Source organism: Alexandromys fortis, unplaced genomic scaffold, assembly GCF_014885135.2.
Source record: "Alexandromys fortis isolate MF-2015 unplaced genomic scaffold, M_Fortis_MF-2015_v1.1 scaffold_293, whole genome shotgun sequence".
Taxonomy (NCBI): Eukaryota; Metazoa; Chordata; class Mammalia; order Rodentia; family Cricetidae; genus Alexandromys; species Alexandromys fortis.
This window is the reverse complement of record NW_026068177.1, coordinates 935,038-940,798: the sequence shown is the minus strand read 5'-3', so window position 1 is coordinate 940,798 and position 5,761 is coordinate 935,038. Positions and strand designations below refer to the sequence as shown.

General features: G+C 44.1%; 1 long non-coding RNA gene across 2 annotated transcripts in view; it reads right to left on the bottom strand.

Moving 5' to 3' along the window:
- LOC126492528 (uncharacterized) overlaps positions 1-4,804 on the bottom strand; it is a 58,808-nt gene extending 54,004 nt beyond the window's left edge. The window contains exon 1 of one of the 2 annotated variants that reach the window (XR_007589627.1): positions 4,785-4,804. This is a non-coding gene — a long non-coding RNA (uncharacterized lncRNA). Of the gene's footprint in view, positions 1-4,723; positions 4,739-4,784 lie in introns of those variants that run through there. The other variant, XR_007589629.1, reaches the window with a different exon arrangement.
- Positions 4,805-5,761: the final 957 nt, after the last annotated feature.

Sequence of the window (5,761 nt, the reverse complement as noted above, 5' to 3'; positions counted from 1 at the left end):
CCCCCCCGACTGTCTCCTTGTCCTATTCCCCTTTCTGCAGACAGGAAAGAAGGCCAAGCAGGAAGAAATTGAAACTCCACAGCCCCACCGCCTGTTTCACAACAAACCACGGATCTCAGGTTTCAAACACAACTTAGATGTTGTTGGCTGTTCGGGTAGGGTGGGGAGTGTTGAGAAACATTAAACCTGTGTCTTATTTTTCTTAATAGGATCAAAAGTCCACACATACTCCAGCCAGACCACCAGAACCTTCCCTTGAGAAGCCTGGCTAGGGCAATAAGACACCAAAGGGAGATCAAGGGGATACAAATTGGAAAAGAAGTCAAACTCTCACTGTTTGCTGATGATATGATAGTTTACTAAGTGATCCCAAGAAATTCTACCAAGGAACTTCTACAACTCATAAACACTTTCAGCAATTTAGCAGGATACAAGATTAACTCAAAAAATCAGTAGCCCTCCTGAACACAGATGATAAAAGGGCTAGGGAAGAAATCAGAGATACAACACCCTTCACAATAGCCACAAATAGCATAAAATATCTCTAAGTAACTCTAACCAAACAAGTGAAAGACTTGTATGACAAGAACATTAAATCTTTGAACAAAAAATTGAAGAAGACACCAGAAAGTGGAAAGATTTCCCATGCTCTTGGATAGGTAGAATTAAAATAGTAAAAATGGCAATCTTACTGAAAGCAATCTACAGATTCAACACAACGCCTATCAAAATCCCAGCAAAATTCTTCAAAGAACTCGAAAGAATGGTACTCAATTTCATATGAAAAAGCAAAAAACCCAGGATAGCCAAAACAATCCTGGATAATAAAAGAACTTCTGGAGGCATCACAATCCCTGACTTCAAACTCTACTACAGAGCTACAGTACTGAAAACAGCCTGGTACTGGCATAAGAACAGACAGGAGAACCAATGGAACTGAATAGAAGACCCGGATATCAATCCACACATCTTTGAACACCTGATATTTGATAAAGAAGCAATAAATATCAAATGGAAAAAAGAAAGCATATTTAACAAGTGGTGCTGGCATAACTGGATATCAACATGTAGAAAAATGAAAATAGACCCATATCTATCACGATGCACAAAACTCAAGTTTAAATGGATCAAAGACCTCAACATAAAGTCAGCCACACTGAACCTTATAGAAGAGAAAGTGGGAAGTACATTTGAACGCATTGGTACAGGGAACCACTTTCTAAATATAATCCAGTAACAGAGACATTGAGAGAAACAACTAATAAATGGGACCACCTGAAACTGAAAAGCTTCTGTAAAGCAAAGGACATGGTCAACAAGACAAAATGACAGCCTACAGAATGGGAAAATATCTTCACCAGCCCCACATCAGACAGAGGTCTGATCTCCAAAATATACAAAGAACTCAAAAAATTGGACACCAAAAGATCACATAATTCAATTTTTAAAAAATGGAGTACATACCTAAACAGAGAACTCTCAACAGAGGAATCTAAAATGGCTGAGAGACACTTAAGAAAATGTTCAACATCTTTAGCCATCAGAGAAATGCAAATCAAAACAACTCTGGGATTCCACCTTACACCTTTAAGAATGGCCAAGTTCAAAAACACTGATGACAACTTATGCTGGAGAGGTTCTGGGGAAAAGAAAACACTTCTGCATTGCTGGTGGGAATGCAAGCTGGTACAACCCCTTTAAATGTCAGTGTGGTGATTTCTCAGAAAATTAGGAAACAACCTTCCTCAAGACCCAATAATACCACTTTGGATATATATCCAAAGGATGCTCAATCATGCCACAAGGACATGTGCTCAACCATGTTTATAGCAGCTTTGTTTGTCATAGCCAGAACCTGGAAACAACCTAAATGTCCCTCAATCAAAGAATGGATAAGAAAAATGTGGTACATTTACACAATGGAGTACAACACAGCAGAAAAAAATAATGACAGATTGAATTTTGCAAGGGAATGGATGGAACTAGAAAACATAATTTTGAGTGTGGTAACCCAGACATAGAAAGACAATTATCACATGTACTCACACATAGGTGGTTTTTAAACATAAAGCAAAGAAATCCAGCCTACAAACCACAATCCCAGAGAACTTAGACAACAATACGGACACTAAGAGAAACTTACATAGATATAATCTACATGGGATGTAGAAAGTATAAAAAGACAAGATCTCCTGAGTAAATTGGGAGCCTGGTGAACTTGGGGGAGGAGTAAAGGGGGAGGGGAGAGACAGGGAGGGGAGCAGAAAAAATGTAGAGCTCAATAAATATCAATAAAAAAACAAATGCAAAAAAAGACACAGAAAATATATTCAACAAAATTATAGAAGAAAACTTTCCCAACCTAAAGAAGGATATTCCTATGAAGGTACAAGAATCTTACAGAACACCAAATGACTGAATCAAAATAAATTCCCTTGCCATATAATAATCAAAACACAAAACATACAGAAAAAAAAGAATACTAAGAGCTGCAGAAAAAAAGGTCAGTAACATATAAAGGAAAACCTATCAGAATTACACCTGACTTCTCAATGGAAACCATGAAAGCCAGAAGGTCCTGGATAGATGTGCTGCAGACACTAAGAGATCATGGATGCAAACCCAGACTACTATACCCAGCAAAGCTTTCATTCATCATTGGTGGAGAAAAGAAGATATTCCATGACAAAAACAGATTTAAATAATATGTATCCACAAACCCAGCCTTACAGAAAGTACTAGAAGGAAAACCGCAACCCAAGGAAGCTAACTACACTCACAATTACACACGCATCTGATAACCCCCAACCAGCATAACCCTGTCTGCATTACACAGACGCAGTGATCCACAAAGTACAGCGCTTCGCAGACGTCATCCCCATGAACCTGCCTCACCACGTCATTCGGGACACGCATTTCCGCGGCTTCCTGATACCCAAGGTGTGCAGGCTTAACCTACGAATAGGTATTTCAGGATCTTGTAATTGGCTAAGGGGTACCCTTGACCTTAGCAATCAGCATTCGGAGTGAAGCTGTAGATGTGGGAAGTTGCTTGTTTCTGAAACTTTTTAAACATTGTGTTTTCAATTTTTAATTTGATTTTTTTATGTGAATGGCTGGGTGTTTTATTTGGAATGTATGTCTGTGCACCAGATGCATGCAGTGCCCAAGGAGGCCAGAAGAGGGCATTGTGTTCTCTGGAGCTGGAGTTACATATGGCTGGGTGGGTGCTGGCAATCAAACCCAGGTCCTCTTCAAGAGCAGCCTGTACCCTTAACACCAAAGCCATCTCCTTAACCCTGTTTTGTACATTTTGAGGCAGAAGTCTCTTGTAGCCCAGGTTGGCCTCAAACTCCCATTGTGACTAAGAGTGAACCTGAACTCCAGATCGTCCTGCCTCTACCTCCTGTGTGCTGGGATTGCAAGCATTGGCCACTTTAGCCATTTTAGATTCTTAGAAACAGAGTCCTTTCCCAGAAACCCTTCTCGCACCATTAGAACTCCATACTCCTTCCCTATCTCAAACCCCTACCTTGAACCCTCCCCAGAATCACCAGGGCCTGGGACTTCATCTGAACATCTATCTCCTGAGGCCAAAACACCATTCTTGGAGGACCCCTCCCTCACAACCCCTACAGCTGCTCCTTCAAAGCTCAGGGCCAAAGGTTTCTCAGACCTCAGCAGGAGCTATCAGCACCTATCTCTAGGAACGCTGGATGGAGTCCGTCCACCCTTCTCAAGCCCCTAGAAGTCCATCTTTGCAGCATGGAAATCTGGGTTTGAGGGAGACAGAACAACCCTCTTCCAGAATGGAGACTTGTCTTAGCAGTTTTAAGAGCACTGGCTGATCTTCCAGAGGATGCGGGGATATGGACTGGATTCCCAGCGTCCACATCACAACCCCCCCCCCGTTCCACTTCCAGGAGACCAGCCTCTCTCTCCTGGCCTCCTTGGCACTTGCACCCACGTGGCACTCGTATCTACACGCAGGCAAACACTCAGACACATAAAATGAAAATAGTAAAATCCTCAGGAGGTCTACATTGACTCTGCCTCCTCCTCCACACAGGACACAGATGTCATCACCCTTCTTAACACCGTGCACTATGACTCCGAACAATTCAAGACGCCTCGGGAGTTCAATCCCGAGCATTTTCTGGATGACAATCAATCCTTCAAGAAGAGCCCTGCCTTCATGCCATTTTCGGCTGGTAAGGATGGAGTCGCTCTTAACCCGACTCTGCAAGCCCTCTCCATCCCATCCCATTCTTAGCTTTCCTTGCAGAGATCCCCCTTTTCCAGTTTGGCTCCTGTAACCCCCAAGTGGAAGCCCATTAATTTAAGAAGATTTTCAGAATCTCCACTAGGTGGCGAGCCTGGCTCTGGTTTTCCTTAACTCTGCCTTGTCCACAGACAGCAGGGGAGGAGGAAGAGGGCGGGGAAGGGGAAAGAGGGCAGGAATCCTATTTACTCTGCAGAGAGGACAAAATGGGGGGTAATGTCAGATAAGTTACCATGTCGCCTTTTGTGTGCTCCGATGCCTCTGGGAAGGGGCAGCGGCTGAGAGTTGGACTCCATAGCCAGATCATACCGGATTGATTGCACCCCAGCTGTGTCTCGGCTGTGGGAACGTTCAAACACAGGATTTGAACCCAGCCAGCTACTTCGGCTTCATTTTCTCCCAAACCCTGAGGCCTTTGTCTGTGATATCCCCAGCTGTTACCTTCAAACCCACAGATTCCCTCTGAGCATGTGCGAGTGCTGCCCCACACTGTCTACTTCACCTTTGCTCTTGGCCCTCCCACCCGTGCAGGACGCCGACTGTGTCTCGGGGAGCCTCTGGCGCGCATGGAGCTCTTCATATACCTCACCTCCATTCTGCAGAACTTCACGTTGCAACCGCTGGTGGAGCCTGAGGACATCGACCTGACCCCGCTTAGCTCAGGGTTGGGCAATTTGCAGTGGTTCTCAGCCTGGGGGTTGAACGACCGATTCAGAGGGTACACCTAAGACTATCTGAATATCAGATATTTACATTATGATCCATAACAGGAGCAAAATTACAGTTATAAATCAGCAATGAAAATAATGTTATGGTTAGGAGTCACCACAACGTGAGGAACTGTATCAAGAGGTCGCAGCCTTAGGAAGGCTGAAAACCATTGTTTTACGGTGAAGAAGAGATCTGGATGCTGAGAAGGGTGGGGACACGCCCATCCTAAGCCCCGCCTTCCTAAGTCCTGACTATTCAAAACCCCTCCGGGAGTCACCAGTTGCAAAATCAAAGACTTGTGTGAGCTACGGGTTGAGTTCAAAGCCAGCCTAACTAGACATTGTCCTTAGTTAAGTTTTTGAAAGTGTTGAAGATATGTCTCGCTGATGCCCCTTGCCCGCGTGTATGATGCCCACGTGATCCAGTCTCCAGGACAGCAAACAAAAGGGAAAAGGCTAATGTTTTCGGAAGACAGGCTTGAAAGCAGAGGTTGTGGGGACCTAAAGATAGGCAGAGAAACCCAGAAAGAGGGAGGAAGCTACCAGGAAAGATAGCAAGCAGGGGGCCTGTGGGATTAAAGTCAGAGAACCTGAGGGGCTGAGAAACAATTACAATGGCTTACACGGTGCTTCCTAAGGAAACGGTTCTAGACGACGCCTTTAACTCTCCCTATGGAACAAAGAAGCCTTGTCATTATCTGTTCCAAACCAAACTGAGACCCAGAAAGATGAGGTGGTTTTCCCCAGATCCCAGCATCAGAAATGAGTT